Source organism: Barbus barbus, assembly GCF_936440315.1.
Source record: "Barbus barbus genome assembly, chromosome: 23".
Classification (NCBI taxonomy): Eukaryota; Metazoa; Chordata; class Actinopteri; order Cypriniformes; family Cyprinidae; genus Barbus; species Barbus barbus.
The window spans coordinates 16122795-16147732 of NC_136751.1; the positions used below are offsets into that span (position 1 = coordinate 16122795).

A 24938-nucleotide genomic window follows, 5' to 3' on the forward strand; every position below is an offset into this window, starting at 1 on the left:
CAGAATCCAAGACCGAAACCGAATTATGGAGTGGGCTGATCGCTTCATAGCTCTGGATCGCCAAGATCTACCGCTGCCGGAGTATGCGTTGGGGTTCAGCAGGATCGCCGTCTGGACAGGGCTGGACGACGCTACACTGAACTCGTTGTTCTGGATCGGGGCAAATTCCCATCGCCCCGTGGACCTCCCAGACACCACCGGACTCAGCTGGAGGGAAGGGATCCTCCGGTGTCTGGAGAGTGTCCTGCCCCGATCCGGAACCTACACGCCGACCGCAGCTCGCTCCAGCCAACCGCCGTCCGAGGCGATGATGATTCCGCCCGCGGCAAAGATGGTTCTGCCGTCCACGGCGATGATTGTGCCGCCGTCTGAGGCGATGATGGTTCCGCCCGCGGTGAAGACAGTTCCGCCAACACAAGACGCAGGGCTACTGAATAAGGCTCTGCCCCCGGAGTTCTCGGCTCCCGTACTCTCTCCAGTGCCTGCTCTTCACCAGTGCCCTCCAGTGCCTGCTCCTCGCCAGTGCCCTCCAGTGCCTGCTCCTCGCCAGTGCCCTCCAGTGCCTGCTCCTCGCCAGTGCCCTCCAGTGCCTGCTCCTCGCAAGTGCCCTCCAGTGCCTGCTCCTCGCAAGTGCCCTACAGTGCCTTCTCCTCGCAAGTACCCTCCTTCATCTCCGCTGGTTCCGCCCAGCTCTCCTGCGTCCCCGCTGGTCCCGTACGGATCCACGCTCCCAGAGTACCCCCGAGAATTCGCGCTGTCAGAGCACCGCCGAGAGTCCGAGCTGCAAGAGCGCCCTCCTGCGTCTCCGCTGGTCCCGTCCAGCCCTCCTGCCTCTCCGCTGGTCCCGTCCAGCCCTCCTGCCTCTCCGCTGGTCCCGTCCAGCTCTCCTGTGTCTCCGCTGGTCCCGTCCAGCTCTCCTGCGTCTCCACTGGTCCCGTCCAGCTCTCCTGCGTCTCCACTGGTCCCGTCCAGCTCCGCGCCTCCCGAGCGCCCCTCAAGAATCCGCGCTGCAAGAGCACCCCCAAATGTCCGCGCTGCAAGAGCGCCCTCAAGTATCCGCGCTGCAAGAACGGCCCCAAATGTCCGCGCTGCAAGAGCGCCCTCAAGTATCCGCGCTGCAAGTACGCCCCCAAATGTCCGTGCTGCAAGAGGGTCCTCAAGAGCCCACTCCTCCAGAGCGCCCCCTAGAACCCGCTCCTCCAGAGCGCCCTCCAGTGTCCGCTCCTCCTGAGCGCTCCACAGAGCCCGCTTCTCCTCAATTGTTCCCGGGAGGGAACTTCCCCAAGAAAAATATTTGGGGGGCCTTTGCCTTCGGGGTCGGGCCGAAGGCAAAGGCCACGGAGCTCCCTGTGCTATCTCGGCCAACCCAAAAAATAGTCCCTCCAGGGCCTCCCGTGTCTCCTGATCCGCCATGGCCTCCCAAGGCCCCTGATCCGCCCTGGAGGCTTCCCTAGTCTCCTCCCTGTCCTGGCCCGGCTCCAGCCTCCAGAGCGCCCGCACCGTTATGTGTATGTTACGGTGCGGGACGCACCTTCCGGGAAGGGGGCGAAATCTGTCACGGTTTGGTTCCTGTTTATTTTCCCTTTTGCCCTTATTTGGATTTTCCTGTTCTAGTTTCCTGTCATTAGTTAATTATCGTTCATCCTCATCACCTGTGTTATATTAATTATCTTGTTTCCTTGTTTGGTCGGTCCCTTTATAAGTCCTCAGTTCTCCCTCAGTCGTTGTCTTGGATTGATGTTAGTTAATGTTAATAATGGAAGTTGTGTTGAAGCTGAATAAGGATACTCCTTTTCGTCATTCCTCGTCGTGCGCTCATTCCACAACAACATTCCGTAACACCTGTACATAATAAATAATATTTTGGCAAATACATCGCGAATACGGAAACATTTGATTTTGTGTCGAATGAGAGACCCAGCGTTGGTTTCAGTTTCGTTTTAGCCTAAATTAATTCATTTTGGCTTGTCGTTTATAGCTAGCTTCTTATATTTTTAATTCTTGTTCTTTTCTAAATACTGTTAATTGAAAGCATTTGTTGTGGAGTCAGGGGAACTAAAATAGCCTAGCTAGGTTTACAGTGTTTATTATAATGTTTGTAAACATTTTACGTTGGCATTAGGCCTATTTCTGAATGAAATAATAAAATGTGACTTATGTGACTTTTCTCTCTCTCTCTCTCTAAAAAACGCAATTTTATTTTAACCATGCAGCAAACCTTTTTAAATATTTTGATAAATTACTGAAAAAAAATTAACATCCCTGAGATGAAGGGGAAAAAAGAAAGAAAGAAAATCGGCCAAACATATCGGCAAAAAAACGGCATCATATATCGGCCATCGGCAGCCCTGATTTCTAAATATCGGCATCGGCCAGAGAAAAACCCATATCGGTCGACCTCTATTTATAAGTACATAAATGTATAATCTTCTAGGGCTGTAAATCTGAATTAATGAGCACAGATTCTCTTTTATAAGTGTGCTCTGCTGCCGTCAGCAGCGACTCTAGAGAGAAGTTCACAGTTTGATCATGTCCTTCTGATTACTAACGAATGATCACACAGCAAGACCTTCTAAACTCTGGGCAGCTCATAACCTATATAGTGTTACATACTGTACTACAGACGAAGGGCAACGGAATTGTGAAACATGCTCATCTGTCAACTTGTGGTGATACATTGTGACTGAATCCACAATAGTCACACTAATGCTGCCAGCTGTGCTGAACTGGTGATTCCTGTGAATCATTACTTCCTTAACTAAGCGATTTAGCCTGTGTGCCTTTACCATCGCCGATAAGAAGCCATGCTTCAATCAATGTGCTGCAAATCACACACACTAGCCAGACGATGCCATTCAAAAGCATGGTTCCGATGCGCTTCTCAACATGAAGCTGCTGGAGTGATGCTGATGCAGTTGCCTAGCAACCACACAGATTGCGCATTTGGCACCCTCCCTCATTATTGAAAGTATATATTCTGTGATGAGGCTCTGTTCATCTTGATGTCTCACCCCATTGTTACCCTTCTGGCAGTCAAATCACGCCTTTGACGCAATTTGAAGATCTTGCGGCCATGTGAGAGTTTTGTCGGGTTGAAGGCTCCTTGTGATGAAATTTTAAAATGCGGCTACTGTGTATAGAATTATGAAGCTAATGACATATGGAGGGAAGAAGCAAAGGCTTCATTGTTCATTACAAAAATCCCAAGCCTATGTTTCCACAAAGGCATCCAGACACTTCAAGAAGACTTCAGCCTTAGGTTGTGAGTTTATAAGGGGAATAAAATATTAATAGATTTTTTAAACAGCAACACATTGCGACAGTGGGAAAAACAGACAAGTGTGCACTTGTGTGAGTGAAAAAGAAATTAATCTGCAGGACAACAACATTTCTCCTAGCATCTCTGTCTTGGGGATATTAAACATATACACAACCCCTAGACAGCTTCATCAATAAATTTGAAGAATTCTTCTTATTAATAAAAATTACAATGTTAGAACTGCGAGTCAAGCTGAATGAATTAAAGTAGAAAGCAATCATCATTAGCATTAATTAGCCTTCTGGTGTTGCATATAATTGCATGTTTAAGTCTGAGTCAAATAATCTTTCACTGCCCTTGCATTTTATAAATGTCTAATACAATAATCCGAGTGCATTTTCCGGTACAGCCATAAATGTACACACATATGAACATAGGCTAACCGAGACTTGTCATAGCACTTGCATATTGTTGCTCTTTTGTTGGTTTTGATTGCTTCTAATGTCCTCATTTGTAAGTCGCTTTGGATAAAAGCGCCAACTAAATGACTAAATGTAAATGTAATGTAATGTAAACACAAAAATGAGTGCAAACTATTTAATATATATATATATATATATATATATATATATATATATATATATATATATATATATATATATAATTTTAATCTTCATGTCATGTCACTAAGGTATTGTAAATAACTATTACGCATGACAAATATCTTAATATCCTTATTATGGATTTTTGAAAATTACCTTTCATACAGTGTGTAACACAGCTCTAAGTGAATGAAAACATCCTGCAAAGTTTTAAATCTGAAAGTGCACCGTGTGTAAATTGTCTCTCAAAAGAAAGAGTCTACTCTGAATCACTGAAACGAGTCGTTTTTTAAAACGAATCTTAAGCATCATTTTGTGATGCTTATTCATCATTCAGTTTCATTTTGACATCAACATGAAACATTAGCATATTGCCCACCCACTTGTTGCCACTAGGGGCAGCTTTTGAAGCATTAAAAATAGCTGTTTCCCCAGAAACGCTGTACACAAAGCAGCACTGCACTGCTTTAAATGAAATCGACCAATCACAGATTAGCATCACGCAAAGGAAGGTTTTGGAAAAATTAATCGTTGAGCGAATCGTTTGGGAGTCGTTGAGCAAATAAGGTAAAAATAAATGCATATTATAAGAAAATTAAAGTGTTTTTTGACCTTGCATGCATGTCAACCTGTTGTTGGGGACTCCAGTGACTGCCAGCATGTCACTGCTATGGGTTTGGAAAACTGCATGATAAAAATAAACACATGCATACAAACATAAATGTCATAACCTGTGTATAGAACAAACAGCTGAAAAATAAATGCATAATCAATTTATGATATCTAAAAGTGGCAGCGCAACCTTTGAAAAAAACATTTATCATTCTGAAGAAGCCAAGTGACTACATCAATCTCAGCGCATGCTGTCCTATAGGATCTGTGGCTTATCGGCTTTGTATTCAATAATAATCCATCTTCAGAAAAGTCATTAGATGATCGGAACCTGGCTGACTTACAAGTACACACCTCAAAGACAGAGGCTGAATTGTGTTAGTCACCCACAACATCATTTTAATTAAAAAGTCCTTTATCAAAGCACAGTCTAAATGCATTTCATAAGCAATGTAATTTAAATCCACGCATTTTAACAAACAGCCACATCCTGATGTACCATTGCTGGTCCATTAGTCCTAAACACTGGGACAAAACATGGTGCTTTTATTTCCTGAAAGCATCTTTAGTCGTAGTCGTGCCGCTGATGTGGGTGTTTAGTGTTGCAAATGCATCTCTCTCATTGCTCAGTGAGCTTGTGTTCTCCATTAAAATTACGGCTGAAATGATTTCTAGTTAAGATTAAAGCCCATGGTTGCGGTCTGGACATGTCCAACCATTAGCAATGAGGACAGCAGAGATGGCAGCAAAAACTTTTTGGCTCTGTTCCTAATTCATAGAATATGGAAATAAATTTACTGTACCTTCTAATCACACTGCTTTTTTCTTGTTTTCCAGTGCAAATGTCTAAAGATTCGTAAAAAAAGATACACTTACTAGAGAAGCAAAATGATAGAATAAGAAAGTCTTGTTTTATGAAAAATTGATCAAAATGAAGGGATAACTAAGGAAGAATTATTTTTTGCAGTGCATGCAACATTGCATGCCATGACTTTCCACAGAACCCACAGAAACCCTGTAAACGCAGATAATTGTTATTTTTGAAATAATTTTTTTTCATTTTGACCTGTCTTTTCCTGGACAATTCAACTTTATGGTATTTTGACACAAATTCAAATTTCACTTAGTAATATGGCTGATACTCACATTAATAATATTTTAATGTGATTTTAAAGCCGTTTCTGTTCAGATTTACAAATCTGGAAACACATTACAGCAGGTCAACTCGCCACTGGTCATCCAATGTAAAATCTGAGCAAAACCATGTTGAAAACCACTGCTATAAATCACCGTCAGATTACACCCAATTTTTGCCAGAGTCCATTAGGTTGCTCCTACAGTAATTGCTGCCATCATTTCGCTCTCTTCACTAAGGCAGGAAATGCTGTGAGAAAAGGGCAAATAAGCTGCAGGCTAAAGTGAACAGGCCTCTAAATTGACAGCCTGTGACAAGAGGACATAAACAGAGCAAGGAATCTCCTCTTGATGTGAACTAGCTGCTGGACAAACACAAGCTGGGACAGGAGTTATTAAACCTGATGCCACACAAAACTCAAGCTGCTTTTCAGTTCAACAGGAAGATAGGAGAAAAAGCATTTGATCTCTTTGAAACTACACTAAAGGAAGTTTTACTGTCATGAAACTGGTGCTTCAGAGAATCATGTTTCTTAGTATCTGCAATGAAGAGCTCCTTGTATGGTTACTGCTACATGGAATAAACTTCACAGAGATTTCACCGCTCGACTTCTGTTAAAGATGGACTGCTGGATGAAATGTAAATAAACCTTTTTAATTAAAAATATACAAGTGGATTAATATAAATAACGAGGTGCTCAGTTTACAGTTCTGTGCAAAAGTTACAGTCGTGGACATTAACTAATGGTATGCAATGTGTATATTAGTTTGACACACAAAAGCATATTTAACTCTATATTTACTTTGCAAATGTTTTGTGGAGTCTCGGGCTTGCCATACCACTCGATTGGACTGAATAAACTTGCACTGCCAGTGCAGCTGCAGAAGAGACCTACTTAAAACAGACTCCACAGCTGTTCAATCTCTCATCTCCATCTCTCTCTAGTCTCTACACACCCATCCATTACATGTACAAGTGCATCAGTCATTTATGTTGTTTGTTATGCTTAGCTTTACTAAATATTTATATATGTACAGTCAGGTCCATAAATATTGGGACATCGACACAATTCTAACATTTTTGGCTCTATACACCACCACAATGGATTTCAAATGAAACGAACAAGATGTGCTTTAACTGCAGACTGTCAGCTTTAATTTGAGGGTATTTACATACAAATCAGGTGAACGGTGTAGGAATTACAACAGTTTGCATATGTGCCTCCCACTTGTTAAGGGACCAAAAGTAATGGGACAGAATAATAATCATAAATCAAACTTTCACTTTTTAATACTTGGTTGCAAATCCTTTGCAGTCAATTACAGCCTGAAGTCTGGAACGCATAGACATCACCAGACGCTGGGTTTCATCCCTGGTGATGCTCTGCCAGGCCTCTGCTGCAACCGTCTTCAGTTCCTGCTTGTTCTTGGGGCATTTTCCCTTCAGTTTTGTCTTCAGCAAGTGAAATGCATGCTCAATCGGATTCAGGTCAGGTGATTGACTTGGCCATTGCATAACAGTCCACTTCTTTCCCTTCAAAAACTCTTTGGTTGCTTTTGCAGTATGCTTTGGGTCATTGTCCATCTGCACTGTGAAGCGCCGTCCAGTGAGTTCTGAAGCATTTGGCTGAATATGAGCAGATAATATTGCCCGAAACACTTCAGAATTCATCCTGCTGCTTTTGTCAGCAGTCACATCATCAATAAATACAAGAGAACCAGTTCCACTGGCAGCCATACATGCCCACGCCATGACACTACCACCACCATGCTTCACTGATGAGGATCATGAGCAGTTCCTTTCCTTCTCCATACTCTTCTCTTCCCATCACTCTGGTACAAGTTGATCTTGGTCTCATCTGTCCATAGGATGTTGTTCCAGAACTGTGAAGGCTTTTTTAGATGTCGTTTGGCAAACTCTAATCTGGCCTTCCTGTTTTTGAGGCTCACCAATGGTTTACATCTTGTGGTGAACCCTCTGTATTCACTCTGGTGAAGTCTTCTCTTGATTGTTGACTTTGATACACATACACCTACCTCCTGGAGAGTGTTCTTGATCTGGCCAACTGTTGTGAAGGGTGTTTTCTTCACCAGGGAAAGAATTCTTCGGTCATCCACCACAGTTGTTTTCCGTGGTCTTCCGGGTCTTTTGGTGTTGCTGAGCTCACCGGTGCGTTCCTTCTTTTTAAGAATGTTCCAAACAGTTGTTTTGGCCACGCCTAATGTTTTTCCTATCTCTCTGATGGGTTTGTTTTGTTTTTTCAGCCTAATGATGGCTTGCTTCACTGATAGTGACAGCTCTTTGGATCTCATCTTGACAGTTGACAGCAACAGATTCCAAATGCAAATAGCACACTTGAAATTAACTCTGGACCTTTTATCTGCTCATTGTAATTGGGATAATGAGGGAATAACGAGGGAATAACACACACCTGGCCATGGAACAGCTGAGAAGCCAATTGTCCCATTACTTTTGGTCCCTTAACAAGTGGGAGGCACATATGCAAACTGTTGTAATTCCTACACCGTTCACCTGATTTGTATGTAAATACCCTCAAATTAAAGCTGACAGTCTGCAGTTAAAGCACATCTTGTTCGTTTCATTTGAAATCCATTGTGGTGGTGTATAGAGCCAAAAATGTTAGAATTGTGTCGATGTCCCAATATTTATGGACCTGACTGTATGTACATATTCATACTAGGGGTCGACCGATTATCGGCCTGGCCGATTATCGACGCCTATATAAAGCATTTTTACGATTATCGGTCATTTTCGAAACCGATGTGCCGATAAAATTAATTGATTTTGAAACACGCCATTTGGCTCTGATGCAGCCTGTCTGTGGCCCAGAGCAGTCTCCGCCCACCACGCATCTGATTTGTTGGGAGTCACGAGTCCGACCAATGAACGTGGAAGACTAAAGGCACTCTCACACCGAAAGCGCTTGCTTCAGTGATCACGCATCAGTTGTCTCTCAAAGGCAGCAGCAGACATTGCTGAAGGTGCAATAAATCACAATCCACTACACTGGAGTTGCAAAACACCTCTATATTATCTAATTATGGTTTCCGCGATGGGGAAAACGCAGCCGGAATCGCAGAATCCAGTCATATAAATGGAATTTACTGTATAACACGGAGTCACGGAATTTGTCAAAGTTTGGATGAATTGATCAAAAGTAGGTCAGTACACTTAAATCGACTCGCGCTATGGACTAGTATCTGTAAACATTAAGCCGCAAAAAGACTATTTAAATATGAATTCTCCATGTTCTGCGTGTCTGTATAATGGCACAGACGCTTTGATTACCACACACACACTGAAGTGCGCGACGCTCGCAGTGTTTTCAGCATCTGCCGTCTCACTAAATGAGGACATAAATGCATGAACAACATCGCCAGAACTGCTCTGAGAGTTAATTCATGAGCATTTGACCATTTCATTTGAGTAAAACGATCGTCATATCATACATGGGCTACAGAAACTTAAGAGGTCCTCGTGGCAACCCGTCAAAAAAAAAGTTTGGTTTATTTACTAATACTACTACAACAATTATTACAACTTTTGTTTAAAAGAATAAAATCACACAATACGCTATTTCTTCCATGTTTTAATTTTAATAGTAAACGCATTTGTTTGCCAAAAAATAGTTTAACTCTCATTTGATTAAAAGATAAATTAAATTAATGTTTTATGGCTTCATTTGCACTGCACTGTAAATGAAAACTAATGGAAATTACTGTCACATAGGCCAAGATTAAGATGACAGAAATTGTGATATTTCAGTAGGCTATTGAACTAAGTGTGCCTATAACAGGCTATAGTGTTATAGTTTAATGAAAATAGTTGCTGTCTTCTTCGCAACTTCTACAATGGAGCTATGAAGACGATTAAATTTACACTTATTATATACGTTGTGCTTTTTAAGTTAATTGATGTGCATTAGATGACAAACTGAATAGTCACCTCTTGTAAGTTATGATTTAGTCATCAGAAAAGAATGAATGAAGAATTATGAGAGGTTATGCTATTACACATACATTTCTAACATGTAAATTATTGAAGCCAAATACTTGCATTTCCTCAAGCTCTTTAGCTGACAGCGGCCCCACTTTTCTCTGTTTATATTACCCTTATAGTAGATGGATGCATGGAGGAAGACAAGAGTAAGAAGTGCAACCAATACCATGAAAGGCAGTTTTTGTCAGAGCCCTTGTTATTCTTAATTTTGACATACATTTTCATATTTACACCAGACATATATCGGTAAAAAGCCAGGTTATCGGTCTACTTGGTCTGTAATAATCGGTATCGGCATCGGCCCTGAAAAACACACATCGGTCGACCCCTAATTCATACTTTATATATTATGCCGATAACTGATTTGGGAGAGATGTCTAGATTACATCAGCCTCCATTTTCAATGCAGCTACTCTAGAACAGTAGATTCAAATATCTTTGCACTCATTTTTAAAGGTCAATTTTGGAGGCAACTCTTTGCCAAGAACAACAGTTTAAATTTGCCAGAGACAGACTAACGGGAAGGAGACGGTCCACTTGTGGAAAAATGAATGGAAGAAAACATTGATGCATAACCATATAAAGTCTGACATATGAAATAACATTTTCGAAAAATACTTTATATGCTTTTTTTTTTTTTTTAAATGGAACAGCATATTGAGCCTTTCTTTATTAAAAAAATGCCTTTTGTTGTGTATCATATTTGATACATCAGGCTTTCAAGGTTCATATAGCATGAGATAGCAGAATATGGAGTTTATATATGAGAAGGAAAAAACATCTCATTAAACATCTCAAAACAAATGAAATTATATGAATTTACCTTGTAAATGAATGCAAATGAATGTTATCTTTATAATAGCAGAAGCCGACTCCTTACACAAAATTCACATAACTCCATATCTACTAATAATGTCTCAGTAGATGATGATATTTAAATGGTTAGTTTTATGATCAAAGCTCTGTAGTTTATATTGTGGCCAAAACATATAATGCAAAGATTTATATCATATTTGACTTACATTTCAACAAGATTTTCCTAAAAAAAAAAAAAATATATATATATATATATATATATATATATATATATATATATATATATATATATATATATATATATATATATATATATATATATATATATTTCTATCAATAGACAGAAGGCATGTGGTAGATGGTGTATAGCAGGTTTTGTTTATCAAGTTTTGATCATGTCGATAAATTAGAGGCCTTACAATTTTGCATGCATCAAATATGATACAGTAGGCTTAGTATATATAACAATACAAGCCTCTGTTATATTGCTCTACGTGGAATTGAAATTCAGAGCTTACCATGCCTCATCTTGGAAATAAAGCTTCATGTCTTTAAGTACGCACTGTATGAAGTCAGCATTATTTCTCTGAATAACTTATGATGCACATATATTATGCCCTGATTGAGCAACATCTATTTCAGACTCTTCAAGTACTAGCATTACAGTTTCCATAGGAGTAAAATTTTATACGTGTGTTGAATTAATTATTCATTTAACCAAATCATTACCTGCTTCAAAATAAGCTGTTAACAAAACCATTGTTGAAACAATTGCAGCTAGCCTACTGTACGAATAGAAACACTATAACAAAATTACATAAACTGTGAATAACTGTACAATGCGAATTAAGGTAAACATGTATGCATAAAGCAAAAATGTTGATTCAGATTATTAGTCATTTGTAATACACATGTTGAGGACCTCATCTGTCCAACATTTGTCATTGACCTCATCTGTCCGACATTTGTCAAGATTTGCACAAGGTTACCGTATAGTTAATTAAAGCTATAGTCTCTTGATTGGGTCAATATCACCATAGAGTGCCTTTCAACCCTCACAATACTCAAAAAATGTAATTTCCCATTAGCTTTATGTCATATCATAAATAGTAGACACAAGTACTTTAGAAACATATTAGCTGAGCTCCCACATTTTTTTTTAGATAATTATGGGCCATTATTCAATGCATAAACCATTAGATATGTCCACCCTGTCATGGACATATATATATTACTGTTAAATGCGTTTTCATTGCAAAATTAAGATGCAAATGATATTTTCTGAAAGGTATGATGTCCCCTTTCTAAACAGGGTTATTCAAAAAATATAATAATAATAATAATAATAATAATAATAATAATATAATTACATCCTCAATGACATTGATATACCTCCACACCCCCCCCCCCCCCCCTTTCATTTTATTTTTAGCAATATTAAACACAAATTAATGCTATATCCACCCTGTCATGTGTATGTCCACGCTATCAAGTCAAGTGGCCCACAGGGTGGACATTGAGCTTCAATTAGCATATTAGCTTACAACAAACTGTGACTAGCTAAATATTTAGTCTGGTTGTTGAAGAGAATTTGGTGTATTTAAACTTACATATTTTGAAAATACAGTATTCAAATCATTTCCGGCATATTTTATGCTGACAGGGTGGACATGTTAAGCTTTGGGAAAGCAAATAAGCAAACTCGTTTGAAGAAAATTTGTCAATTGAAAAGTCACCAACCTCAGCCCACCACTGAAGAGACAAAAAAAAATAAAATCTGTTGTCCTGATGTCACTAAAGAGGGTGGCCTTTTCTTAAAGGGGCGGATTCCCCAATACGACAGGTTGGACAACAATTCAAGGGACAATGCATGGGACATAGTAAAATAACACGCATCCTCTTACACAAAACTAAAAAGAAATCTAGAAAATGTTTCTAAAGAGCCAAGTAATGCTTTTGCTATGAATATAAAAACTTAGCCTAATATAACATGCCCTTTCATAGTAATTTTTTATAGTCAAGTTATCATGGCAAATGAGTTATGTACAGGACACCAAAAAGCACCCTACAGTGATATTGACCCGATTACTATGACAGAAAGTCCAGTTTCAGCAATCAGAGCTTTGCTAATGAAGCACTTTTTATCAATTTTATAAATGCCGTTTTTATTAAAGGGGTCATCGGATGCCCATTTTCAACAAATTCGGGTCTTAATGAAAAGTCTATAACATACTTTGGTTAAAATTTCTTAATGGTAGGGTAAAAAACACAATTTTACCCTGTCAACATCAGCTCTGTTTTCAGCAAGCTGTTTTTAGTCCATGTCGCTTTAAATGCTAATGAGCCCTGCTGACTCCACCCCTCTCTTCCATGGTGTGAGGAGCAGATTGTAAACTTCAGCCGCGAAACTGTCTAACTAGCACATTATTAGGACAGGCAATTTGCAAAGATTCATAAAAAACCCTTATACTCACTTCTTCTGTAGGTGAAGCTGGATCACGAATGATTCGCGCGAACAGATACATTTAAGCAGATCGGGATCGGCACATTCAAACAACTTGTAAAGTGAATTTTACATCCGATGACCTTTTAACACTTTGTCTCTCATACTTTTCGTGGACATTTCATAGTAAAATACACAAATGTGGGTGACACACCAAGTACTATACATTTGAAATTGCATGAATTATGGGTAATACTTTAGAATACTGATCCTTTGTTAATGAATAACTACACAGGAACAAGTGACTAATGCACTATTAACAATGTAGTAACTACTATTACCTAACAAGAAACTATGATTATTGAATTAGTAAGTAATAGCGCTCAGCTGAAACTGGTAGTTCACTATTAGCTAATCAATAACTACTATTTTTTTATATATCCTGGAGAACTACTAAGTGTACAGTTTCATAATTAATGTGAATTATGCATAATGTATAATTAATTCTAAAATGAAGATCATGGTAACCCACTAGTAATGACTCAAGAATGATCAAATTCTTTTAGAGGAACTACTAACTACTTGGATCAGTATTCTAAAGTGAAAAGCATCATAACTCCCTAATACTGACTGACGTCATTTTAAGCTTTTGAGATATATGTAAGGTTTTGGATAGTAATGACTCATGCGTTACTACATCCTTCTGAAGAAATTACTAATTATTTGGATCAGTATTCTAAAGTGAAGATCACGGTAACCCACTAGTAATGATTTAAGTGTTAACAAAACTAGCAAAATGAATTACTAACAAAAACCTTAAAAGTTTACAATGACTTCAGTAATTACTAGGGAGTTATCATGATTAGTAATTCCTTTAGAAGTATGTAGTAACACCTGAATAATTACTATCCAATGCTTTACAACACTCTCAAAAGCTTACAATGATTTCAGTCGTTACTAGGGAGTTATCATGATCTTCACTTTAGAATTAATTATACATTATGTATTATTCATATTAATTATGAACCTGTATGCAGTAGTTCTTAGTAGTTAGAATAGGGAGGTATGAAAAAATAATAGTTACTGATTAGCTAATAATGAACTACCACATTTGACTAAGCACTATTACTTACTAATTAATTAAGAGTTTCTTGTTAGTTACTAATAGTTAATAGAGTGCTCATATTGCGTTATTCATGTGTTCTTGTGTAGTTATTCATTAATGATGGAACAGTATTTTAAAGTGTTACTGAATTATGTAATCATCACTAACAATGATTTCACAATCATATAGTACAGCGGCCATAAAAAGACAACAAAAGTAATGAACTGAAGGGCGTTTCCTTCTACCTGGACCTGCATTTCCCACAGTTGCTGTGTCAGGACAGTCGTGATGGATTTTGAAGCTTTGTGCTTGAGGAGCTTTCCTGCACTTGTCTACTTACACCATTTCATGGTCTGTCACAGGAGCTTACTGTGAGTGACAGGACAAAAAAGTGGAACGTTCTTGTTGATGCACCCAGCTGAGACATTGGTTCCCTCGGCAGACCTCAGAAGCAAACACAACCTATATTTACACAGAAACACAACTGAGAGAGTGGCACTGCGTTGTGTTGGTACACCTGCACAACCAAACATTTTATAGGCAGGAAGTAAACAATTAATGAATAGTTAAAATGAGATATCAAAGCCAGCTGGGTAATGCAGCTGTACCAATTTCTTATTTTTAAATAAAAATTACGTGTTCAGCTTCTGGCTGTCCTTTACACTGAAAAAGCATCTTCTGAGATGCTGGTTGGTTTTCATTCTCATAGGCCCTGTTTAAATTCACTTTGGGTAATCAGATCACAAGCGGTCAGTCGAGACCAACTGACATTTACAGCGGATATTGGCGTGCATCTCAAATATGTCTCTTGTGCCCATCTGTGATTGGATTTCACTGAGGGGAAGATTACATCACTCAATACATAATACAAGAAAATTTTTAATAAATAAATATAAAGACTAAAATTACATTTTGTCCAATAAATGAAATATTAAACACTAATAAATACTAAAAATTAGTCAAATGTACAATACATTTTACTGTTTTTAAAAATTAAAAAGGCATTACAACATTAAACGGAGTATGAAAAATAAATAATAATAATGAGATTTGCTAACGATTAGCTACGTTTGATCAATTTTAAAGATTAACTTTTAGAGAAATTCGATAGAAGAATGACTCTCTAAGAGTAATTATTTCATGAATTTGAGTATTTTAGTGTTCCAATCACCTGCAATGAACCGCTGAACAGAACTGAACATGAAAATCATTTGTTTTCAGATGTTTATTTATTTTTTTAAATAACTGCTTCTCAATTCCCACCCTTAACAATCATAAAACACCAGTGAGGTTAACTGAACTTGCATACTTCAAGAAAGCAATGTAGGAAATTGTAACTGTGAATTATTTGTTATTATGTAAATGTAGAAACTGATTAGAATCTCGGCACCATCTGTGTTAGATTTAGCACATGCCCTCAGCTATCAGTTGTGCACTGATTAATTTCTCACTCCCAGAGGAACTCATTGTACCTGCCTGTAGCTGCCTGCATGAAGCCATCTTTGTACATTGACAAAAACAAAATCAATGCAGATCATATGCAAAGTTGATCCACATCACAATGAGCCAAACGCACAGGAGGTGGACGTGCTAACAATCCAGCAGAGTCTCTTGCAGTCAGTCAACAGGTCTTGTATAAGATCATCCACTGACATTAGACGTCTCCCCTTTGGCTGATAAATAATACAGAAGCTGCAGTTTGGTTTAATCAACAGATCAGCAGTACATCCCTAGAGACATGATGACATTAGACCTCATGTTACCAGAAAGTTGTACATCCATCCACAATTTTTACCGTGGTGCCAGAAAATGATAACCTGTCAGCACAGGGAAAAAAAGTCTCCCAATCTCGGTCAACAATGACATTAGACAGGACACTGCCACAATATCTCTGTGACATTTTAAATATTATCTGATAACTGATGGAACTCTGACCAAACAATAATGCAATTTCAAGCAAAAATGCAATTTCAAGACAAACAAGCGCATACACCACAGACATTTAAAAAAAACACCAAAAGGAAAAGCTATATTTAACGCTGCTATAAGCATACAAATAACACACTGCCCTCTTAACTGGACTTTTATATAATAAACAGACACCACTGTGATTAATAACACTGCAGCATTACTCAGAGTCATCGAGACATCTTTCTTTCTTTGACCAACAGACACTAAAGCCTCGTTCAGACTGTCAGCCCAAATCCAATTTTGTGCATATCAGGATGGAATCTGATTTGAATAACTGACTGTCCACACAGCATATCGCAACTGTTCATATCCGATTTGTGTGTCCATAAGCGCTCTTTTGTTTTTACTAAAATGCGCATTGGTTTCTATGGTGATGCTGTTGCCTTGTTATGCCTATGCAAAAAACAACAGTAACAGCAATATAGTTTGCAATACAGATGTTGTCTTGCCATCGCAGTTGCGCTGTATTATTATATTTCATCTTGTGAGGCAGCAACAGAAACGCAGGAAGCTTGAATGTGTGGCTTTATTCCATTCTGCCATCGCCACTACTTTCCTTTTTTTTTTTTTTTTTGGTCTCCGCTACTTTCAAAACAAAGCATTTGAATAGGGTTCCAAACCACATACAAAAAGCCTCGTTCAGACTGTCAGCCCAAATCCGATTTTTGTGCAAATCCGATTGAAATCCGAATTTTTAGTCCAAACTTTCATGAAGTAATGCCATTTTGTCTGTCTAGTAGAAGTCTGCAACGGAACTCACCACAATGCGGACTCGGCAGAAGTGCGCATCAAAGGAGCATAGCGGCCCCAAAAGTTTTCTTAAAACTAAAATGACAAAAGGGACACCCCTAAGGTCTCGTGGAATTAACAAACACGCGCACATAGCGCCATTGTAAAGGTCTTTGCACACGGAGTCTGAAAATCTCCAAATTGCCAAAATTTTCACACGTTAAAAAATGAAAACAACCTCATGTTGTGAAAATCACGTTTACACGCTGCCTCCGAAACTTTGGTCGGTCATAAAAAAAATTTGGATCAGGTTCAATTTTCTGCATTTTCGCATTCGTAGCAAGCATTTTGGTGAGAAAGGATGATGAATACGAAAAAATGCATACAAAAATTTCGGACTAGGGCTGATTACAACTAATCGATAAAATCGATTATTATCGATTATGAAAATCATCGACAACGATTCTCATTATCGATTAATCGGGTCTGCCCACAGTGCACGTCCAACTTCAGCTGGTTAGTCAAATTACGGCACTGAATAATGCATTTCTATGGACAAAATGCATCTAAAAATAGTGGAGGAAACAGAATGAGATTCTGCCTGAGAAGCACGTGATCCAAGCTGCCCAAAACATGATAATTCTTTATTTTAAGCTTTAAGTTAATGCATAAGAGTAATGGCTTGCCCTGTCAGGCGCTTTGACAGATGCGTGTGCGTCCTCAGCGCAAAAACGTTCAGTTTATGGTCATATCCTTATCTATAAATGCCACAAATTCACGCGAGCATATCCATTTTTGCATAAAGGTCCGTCCTGACAGTCTGTGTTAAGTTTAAAATACCGAATGAGCGCCGGCGCGGCGGGCGCGCGCACGCGCGTCAGACGGACAGAACACAGTAGAGAGGGAGACAATTAATAGGCTTTTCAGCGCAAACATATCCATTGTGCTGAATTATCTGTTGTTGAAAGTTAATTTAAGGTTTAAAATAAATTAAAATATTTTATGAGAGTAGGAACTTTAAAGGGATAACAGCGTGTAATTGTCTGTCTGAATATAAACATGAGACGCTCCATAACGGCCTTTTACAGGATAAAGAAATGACGAGGTGACTGTGATCAAAGTAGTTCCTGCAGAACATTACTCTTACCTGTTGGTTAACACTGAGTTTGTGTTTTTATTCGTCTTTATTATTATCTTTATTATTTTAATTTTTAATAGAGGTTTAAACTATATTCAATTTTTACAATGCTTAACAAATTTATGTAAGTTTAACAATGTGTTTATGTAAGGTTTGTGCCACTGCTGCTCTAAAGTAACAGTATTGGTGATAACCAAAATCATTTTTCGGCTTTCTGTACTGGTTAGTACTCCAATATGTGTAAGCTCTTTAGTAACAGTAGTAGGCTATTTTTAATGCTATAATATCATTATTGCTGTTATCTATGAAAGAAAACCAGAGCACTTATTTTTTCTTGTATTTTTTATTTGAGTATTTTTTTTTCGCGATACCCAATTGCAGTCAAAAAGTACATAAACAATACCAGCAAGAATGCAAGCTGTTATGAGGCCATTTTTTATTATTATGTCTAATAAATGACAATAACATTTTTAAATTTAAACAAATTTTTGACAAATTTCTAAAATATGTTTTCTCTTTATTATGCTAAGTGGTCTAATAAATTAAGCACTGTATGTTTTCATAGCATTCAGTTGTCACGTTTGTTTGAAGGACATTGGGCAGAATGTGGAATAGTGTTTTTTTTGGTCAATATTTTTTTAATCCGATTAATCGATTAATCGAAAGAATAATCGGCCAACTAATCGATTATCAAAATAATCGTTAGTTGCAGCCCTATTTCGGACCAAGCGTGAAAGAACCTTAAGTCCACAAGACTGCAAGTGCACGTGAAGCGTGCCATTTGGGACAGGGCCTTAATACTTAACTATCGTTCGTCGTGCACTTTAAGTACCAAAACCACAATGGTGTTAGACACTGTACTTCCATCTATTGACGTGGTTCAGTTTTATGTAAATTAAATTTAGAAAGAGGTCTACACAACAATTAAAACCCTTACCAATAAAAAAATCAAAATAAATAAAAGCAACTTGGGCATCACTACTCTCTCCATCACCAAACCTTTCCACCTAGTCCTAGTGTATGACATATAGTTGTTTACGGTTTTTTTTTGTAGGTATGGATTCTCCTGCTGCCTCTGCTGGCAAAGCACCATAATAAGTCTGTTACATAGATTGCAACAGTGCCCATTCACTTTTTCCTGTGGCCTTGGTTCTGAAAGTATTTTTTCCACAATTTAGTTTTCATTAAAGAGTTACATTAAAGATGTTGATTATGTACATAAAAACAGCATATTTTGTTTATTGCAAAATACTAATTATTTTAGTTTGAGAGCGCAGGGAGATATTCAGAATTTCAGTCTCTGAGCCGTTACATAAGCATAAACTGACATCTTTGTTGTAGTTGCAGAATCTATTTATTCTGTAGAACAAAACGTGAAGTTTTCTTGAAGTAATGTTAACCACAGACCTTATTTTACTCATAAATCAAAAACCACTATTCTAGAAACTCTTAAGGGAACCCAAGGCTCGAAAATACTCTTCAGGATTTTAGGACTACAAATGAACAGCTCTATAGGCATTGAGAGATTAAAGGATCATGCTTATTGACATATATATACACAGTGAGGTCAATAAGTATTTGATCACCCTGTGATTTTGCAAGTTCTCTTACTTAGAAATCATGGAGGGGTCTACAATTTTCAGCATAGGTGCATTTCCACTGTGAGAGACAGAATCTAAAAATAAAAATCCGGAAATCACATTGTATGATTTTTTAACAATTTATTTGTGAATTACTGTGTCAAATAAGTATTTGATCACTTGAGTCAAAATTTTTTAATATTTGGTACAGAAGCCTTTGTTAACAATTACAGAGGTCAAATGGTTCCTGTAGTTCTTCACCAGATTTGCACACACTGCAGGAGGGATTTTGGCCCACTCCTCCATACAGATCTTCTCTAGATCTGTCAGGTTTCGGGGCAGTTGCTGAGCAACACGGAGTTTCAGCTCCCTCCAAAGATTTTCTATTGGATTTAGGTCTGGAGACTGGCTAGGCCACTCCAGAACCTTGATATGCTTCTTATGGAGCCACTCCTTGGTTTTCCTGGCTGTGTGCTTTGGGTCATTGTCATGTTGGAAGACCCAGCCATGACCCATCTTTAATGCTCTGACTGAGGGAAGGAGGTTTTTGCCCAATATGTCACAATACATGGCCCCGTTCATCCTCTCCTTAATACAGTGCAGTCGTCCTGTCCCCTGTGCAGAAAAACACCCCCAGAGCATGATGCTTCCAGCCCCATGCTTCACTGTAGGTATGGTATTATTGGGATGATACTCATCATTCTTCTTCCTCCAAACATGGCGAATGGAGTTAAGACCAAAAAGTTCTACTTTGGTCTCATCTGACCACAGGACTTTCTCCCATGACTCCTCTGGATCATCCAGATGGTCCCTGGCAAACTTCAGACGGGCCTGGACATGGGCTGACTTAAGCAGGGGAACCTTCCGTGCGATGTAAGATTTTAAACCATGACGTCTTAGTGTATTACTGATAGTAGCCTTGGAAACGATGGTCCCAGCTCTTTTCACGGCATTGACCAGCTCCTCCCGTGTAGTTCTGGGCTGATTCTTCACCATTCTTAGCATCATTGATACCCCACGAGTAGAGATCTTCCGTGGGGCCCCAGTCCAAGGGACATTGACAGTCATCATTAGCCTCTTCCATTTTCTGACAATTGCTCCAACAGTTGTTCTTTTTTCACCAAGCTGCTTGGCAATTGCCCCGTAGCCCTTTCCAGCTTTGTGAAGGTCTACAATTTTGTTTCTTGTGTCTTTTGACAGGTCTTTGGTTTTGCCCATGTTGCTACTTAGACTTTGGCTGATTGTGGGGTGCACAGGTATCTTTATGACAGCTAGCGACCTCAAACAGTTGCTACTAATTTAGAATCACGAGCAGAGTGTAGCTGGACTATTTAAAAGCAAAATAACAGGTCTTTGAGGGTCAAAAATCTGGCGGATAAGCAAGTGATCAAATACTTATTTGACACAGTAATTCACAAATAAATTGTTAAAAAAAAAAATCATACAATGTGATTTCCGGATTTTTATTTTTAGATTCTGTCTCTCACAGTGGAAATGCACCTATGCTGAAAATTGTAGACCCCTCCATGATTTCTAAGTAAGAGAACTTGCAAAATCACAGGGTGATCAAATACTTATTGACCTCACTGTATATATATATATATATATATATATATATAATGAGACAAGTCTGCTCATTTGGAGTGGGTGTGTGAAGAGCCGCCAGCGGAGCCCATGTCATTTGCGCTCTAAGCACGCAGAGACAGATGGCCTTGAAATCAAAACATTTGCAAAGGAGATGATTCAGTTTTGTAATAATACTCTGTCTTAAGCCATTTCACCCTTCGCCAAGCGGAGGATGGCAGGATGAGAGCACACACAGAAACCTCCCTCCCGAGACATTCAGAAGAGGTTGGCCCCCTGAGTGGCAGCAGCTTGCTGACAGCTCATTAAGCCTCTGTTCGTGCTAATGTGATGAAAGTGTGAAGGAAAAGCCACTCAAACATCTTGTCCATCCCAGCATACGGCTGATCTTTCGACCAACGTAATTCAGCTGCTCAAGTAAACAACAACTGACACCGGATCTCCTCAAAGCATAGAAACAGACACTGCACTAGCAGGACGTTGAAGACGATTGGCTGCACATCCTGACATCGCCAACACGGCCCTCGAGCCATAAAAGCACCTCAAGAACTCTACTTACTCGTTCCTTGTCATCGAACAAATCACACATTCACCTAAAGTGACTCCCAGCACACCAACCACGGGAGCAATTGTGGGTCAAGTGACTTGCTCAACAGTGATAAAGCTGGAACACTCCAGGTTCTTACCAACTACTTGTTGCATGTCCATTGACAACTCACTGTAACTGTATTTGAGCTGAGCAGCAGGGGGTTTTGAGATTGAAGGTGAAGCAAGAGGTGATGAATATTGACAGGATTGTGTGCCATTCAAAGCAAAGCCATGCAAATGTATTTATATAGCACATTTACAAACAACAGACGTTGCCCTAATGTGCTTTACTATGAAAAAAAAAAAACCTAATTTAAAAAAACAACAGAAGTTCCCTAATATAAGAGGGAGCAAGACCAGCTCTATATAAACAAACAGGAGAATTTTGAAGTCGATCCTAAATATAACAGGCAGCCAGTGTCAAGATATCAATACACGTGGTCCCTCTTTCTTGCTCCCAACGCAAACCTCACAGTTGCTCTTTGCACTAGCTGCAGGCAAACTAACACAGACTGAGGGAGACTAATATATAAAAAAAATTACAATAATCTAACCTAGATGAAATAAGGGAATGAACCACAATTTCCAAATTTTCCTGGAAAGAAAATGCTTAATTTTGAAAATTTATCGGCAATTTAAAAAGCTACCTTTAATGATGGCACTGACCTGTTTATTAAAATTTAGTGATGAATCTAAAATTACCCCTAGACTCTTAACAAGATTATCAAGCTTTGAGGACATTGAACCTAGCTCACCAGCAAAGGTCGGTGACAAAGGAGAACCCACAATCTAAACCTCAGTCTTAAACTCTCATTTAATTTAAGAAAGTTTTTAAAGAGCCAGAGCTTAATGTAAATAGCATTCATGTAATTTCTATAAAGAACATGATTCACCTAGGCTCACAGGAAAATAAAACTGAAGATCATCGGCATAACAATGGTAAGAAATACTATACTTCTGAAAAATAGTGCCCAAAGGAAGCATATACAAAGAGAACAGCAGCAGCCCCAAAATTGATCCCTGCAGAACACCACATAGTAAAGAAGCCGATGTGGAAGAAAAGTGTATACGACTTTCTTCTTTCAGACAAATACAATCAGAATGATATTAAAAATGTCCTGGCTCTTTCAAGCTTTATACTAGCAGTGAATGGCTGTTGATATTCAATAGTCCAATAGAAGTCCAATAAAATGCATCCATCCATCATAAAAAGTACTCAACATGGCTGGGGTGGGGGGGTGTTTTCCTCTCTCCTCTGTACTTCTGTGTTCATCAGTTCTCACCGGAGCTTACCCTATGCCTATGTCATCCACTGGAACTTTCCCTTTAATTTGAACTGAATTCAAATTGTGGCAGCAAATATACAGAAATGTAATTTAAATGCAAGGAAGGTGAATGAAAATTAACTGAAATTCTAATAAATGTAGATAACTCTAATTTTAATTATGCTAAGCTTATCAAAAATAACTTTGGATGTTGGCTTAATAAAGACGGTTTGAAAGTTTAGCCTTAAAGTGTAGACCATACTGAACACAAACACAGGAAACATCAGCATTGTTTTGGAACATGAACAAGTTGTTGTTCATTCTCTGCTGCCTTTTTACAAGGTGAAGCCTTACACTAAAATTACCATTCAAATATACTTAATGATATATATTCCTTTCACATCAGGCTTTCGCTTAAAAACCATTACTAAATATCAGGCAAAGTATAATAGGTGTCGATCCAGGGCCCTTTCTGACACTATGAATGTGTGAATGATACAGTAAAGTGAACCAGGGCATTCACAGCGGCACTGCAGGAGAGAGGAAAGCACACCTCATGTGTCACGGCCTAATGTCTTTCACAGCTTGAGAAATTACAGCAAGATGGCCTAAAATAGAACTAGACTAAATACAGCTGTTAAGTGTCTGAAACCTTTGATTTCTCTATTGAGCCAATCATTTAGGCTGCTCTTTGGGTACTTCAAACTTAACAAAATTCATAAAATTGTTTGCAAATCTTGCATAAAAAGCATGAAAAACAAAACATTCTTCTAGAGTGGGCAGGTTTTCATGGTCCTCACCTCAACCATCAATAATTGTGTTATTTCCATCAGCAGCAGTCTCCAACAATAACATTTGGTCTCCTGTAGCAGCTGTGAACAGTTTCAGGCTACTTGGACTGAGGTTCTAAGCCTGGCATATTGACAGAGCTATAGACTCATAGGGTCTCTCTCTCACACAAACACACTTATATGCATTTAGCCCCCACAGAGTGGCACATACTTACATTCATAGCATTTATTTGCAGGTATTTCATTGCCTTGGCTCTTCCATAAACACTTTCATAAGGGGGTTTTCATAGTGATGCCATATGAACCTCTGAGTGAACAATACTTCAAAAATCAATTTTTTTCTTAGTCTGAATAACATTTTAATGATCAAAAGAACCTTCTTCTACTATAAACAACCTTTTGTGCAATGGTAAGGTTCCATGGGTGTTGAAGGTTCTTCCTGGAACCATATATGCCAATAAAGAACCTTTATATTTACGTGTGAATGTTACCAGTTGCAAAAAAATTTTTAAATGTGCAAGACCTATTTTTTTAGTTAAACAACACAAGGTTTAGCTCTTTTCATTTCCCATAACACTGCATTGTATTCACAACAAAAAAGCCTGAATTTCCAGTTTCCCATGTAGCAGGGATTTAGCGGTTCCAATCAAATTGCCACACTGGGAAACATTCTTGACATATGACATTGCATTATATCTGAGCACAGAAATGTGCTGACTACAGGCTTATCATCAACAGACATCTTTATATATTTTGACCTGTCCTCACTGGACAATCCTGCTGGCTTTTTTTTTTGACGAAGCAACTTTTTAGCAGTGATATCACGCCCTACAGCTTTATGAGATATGCTCTTGAATTGGTGTGGTGGGTGGAGCTGCACAGAGAAGTTCAGAGATGCTTGATCAAAACCCTCTCACCATTCTGCCAGCACCATCTGCTGTCACCAATAGTTTGCAGAGCCAGTTAAGAAAGATTCATTACGGAGGCAGGTTAGAGCTGAGATAATGCGTAAACAAGTGTGTATCCCTCTAAACAAATCTGCACAGCTAACACAAAACCAAAATGGACACTATTAACATCCTTAAAAAAAGTCTACTCAAAAATGAAATCTGTCATCATTTACTCACTCTCATGTCTTTCCAAACATGTATGCATTTCTTTTGTCAGCCAAACACATAAGATAGCCTACATTGAAATTAAATAGAAACCAAAACTGTTTAGTTACCAACATTCTTCAAAATATCTTCTTTCCACAGAGGAAAAACAGTTATATAGCTCTGAAACAACATGCGGGTGAGTA

General features: G+C 38.7%; 1 protein-coding gene across 2 annotated transcripts in view; it reads right to left on the minus strand.

The window, feature by feature from the left end:
- The window catches only part of LOC306843178 (tumor protein p53-inducible protein 11-like), a 60397-nt gene that overhangs the window by 19323 nt on the left and 16136 nt on the right, over positions 1 to 24938 (minus strand). The gene's annotated exons all lie outside the window — the stretch shown is intronic.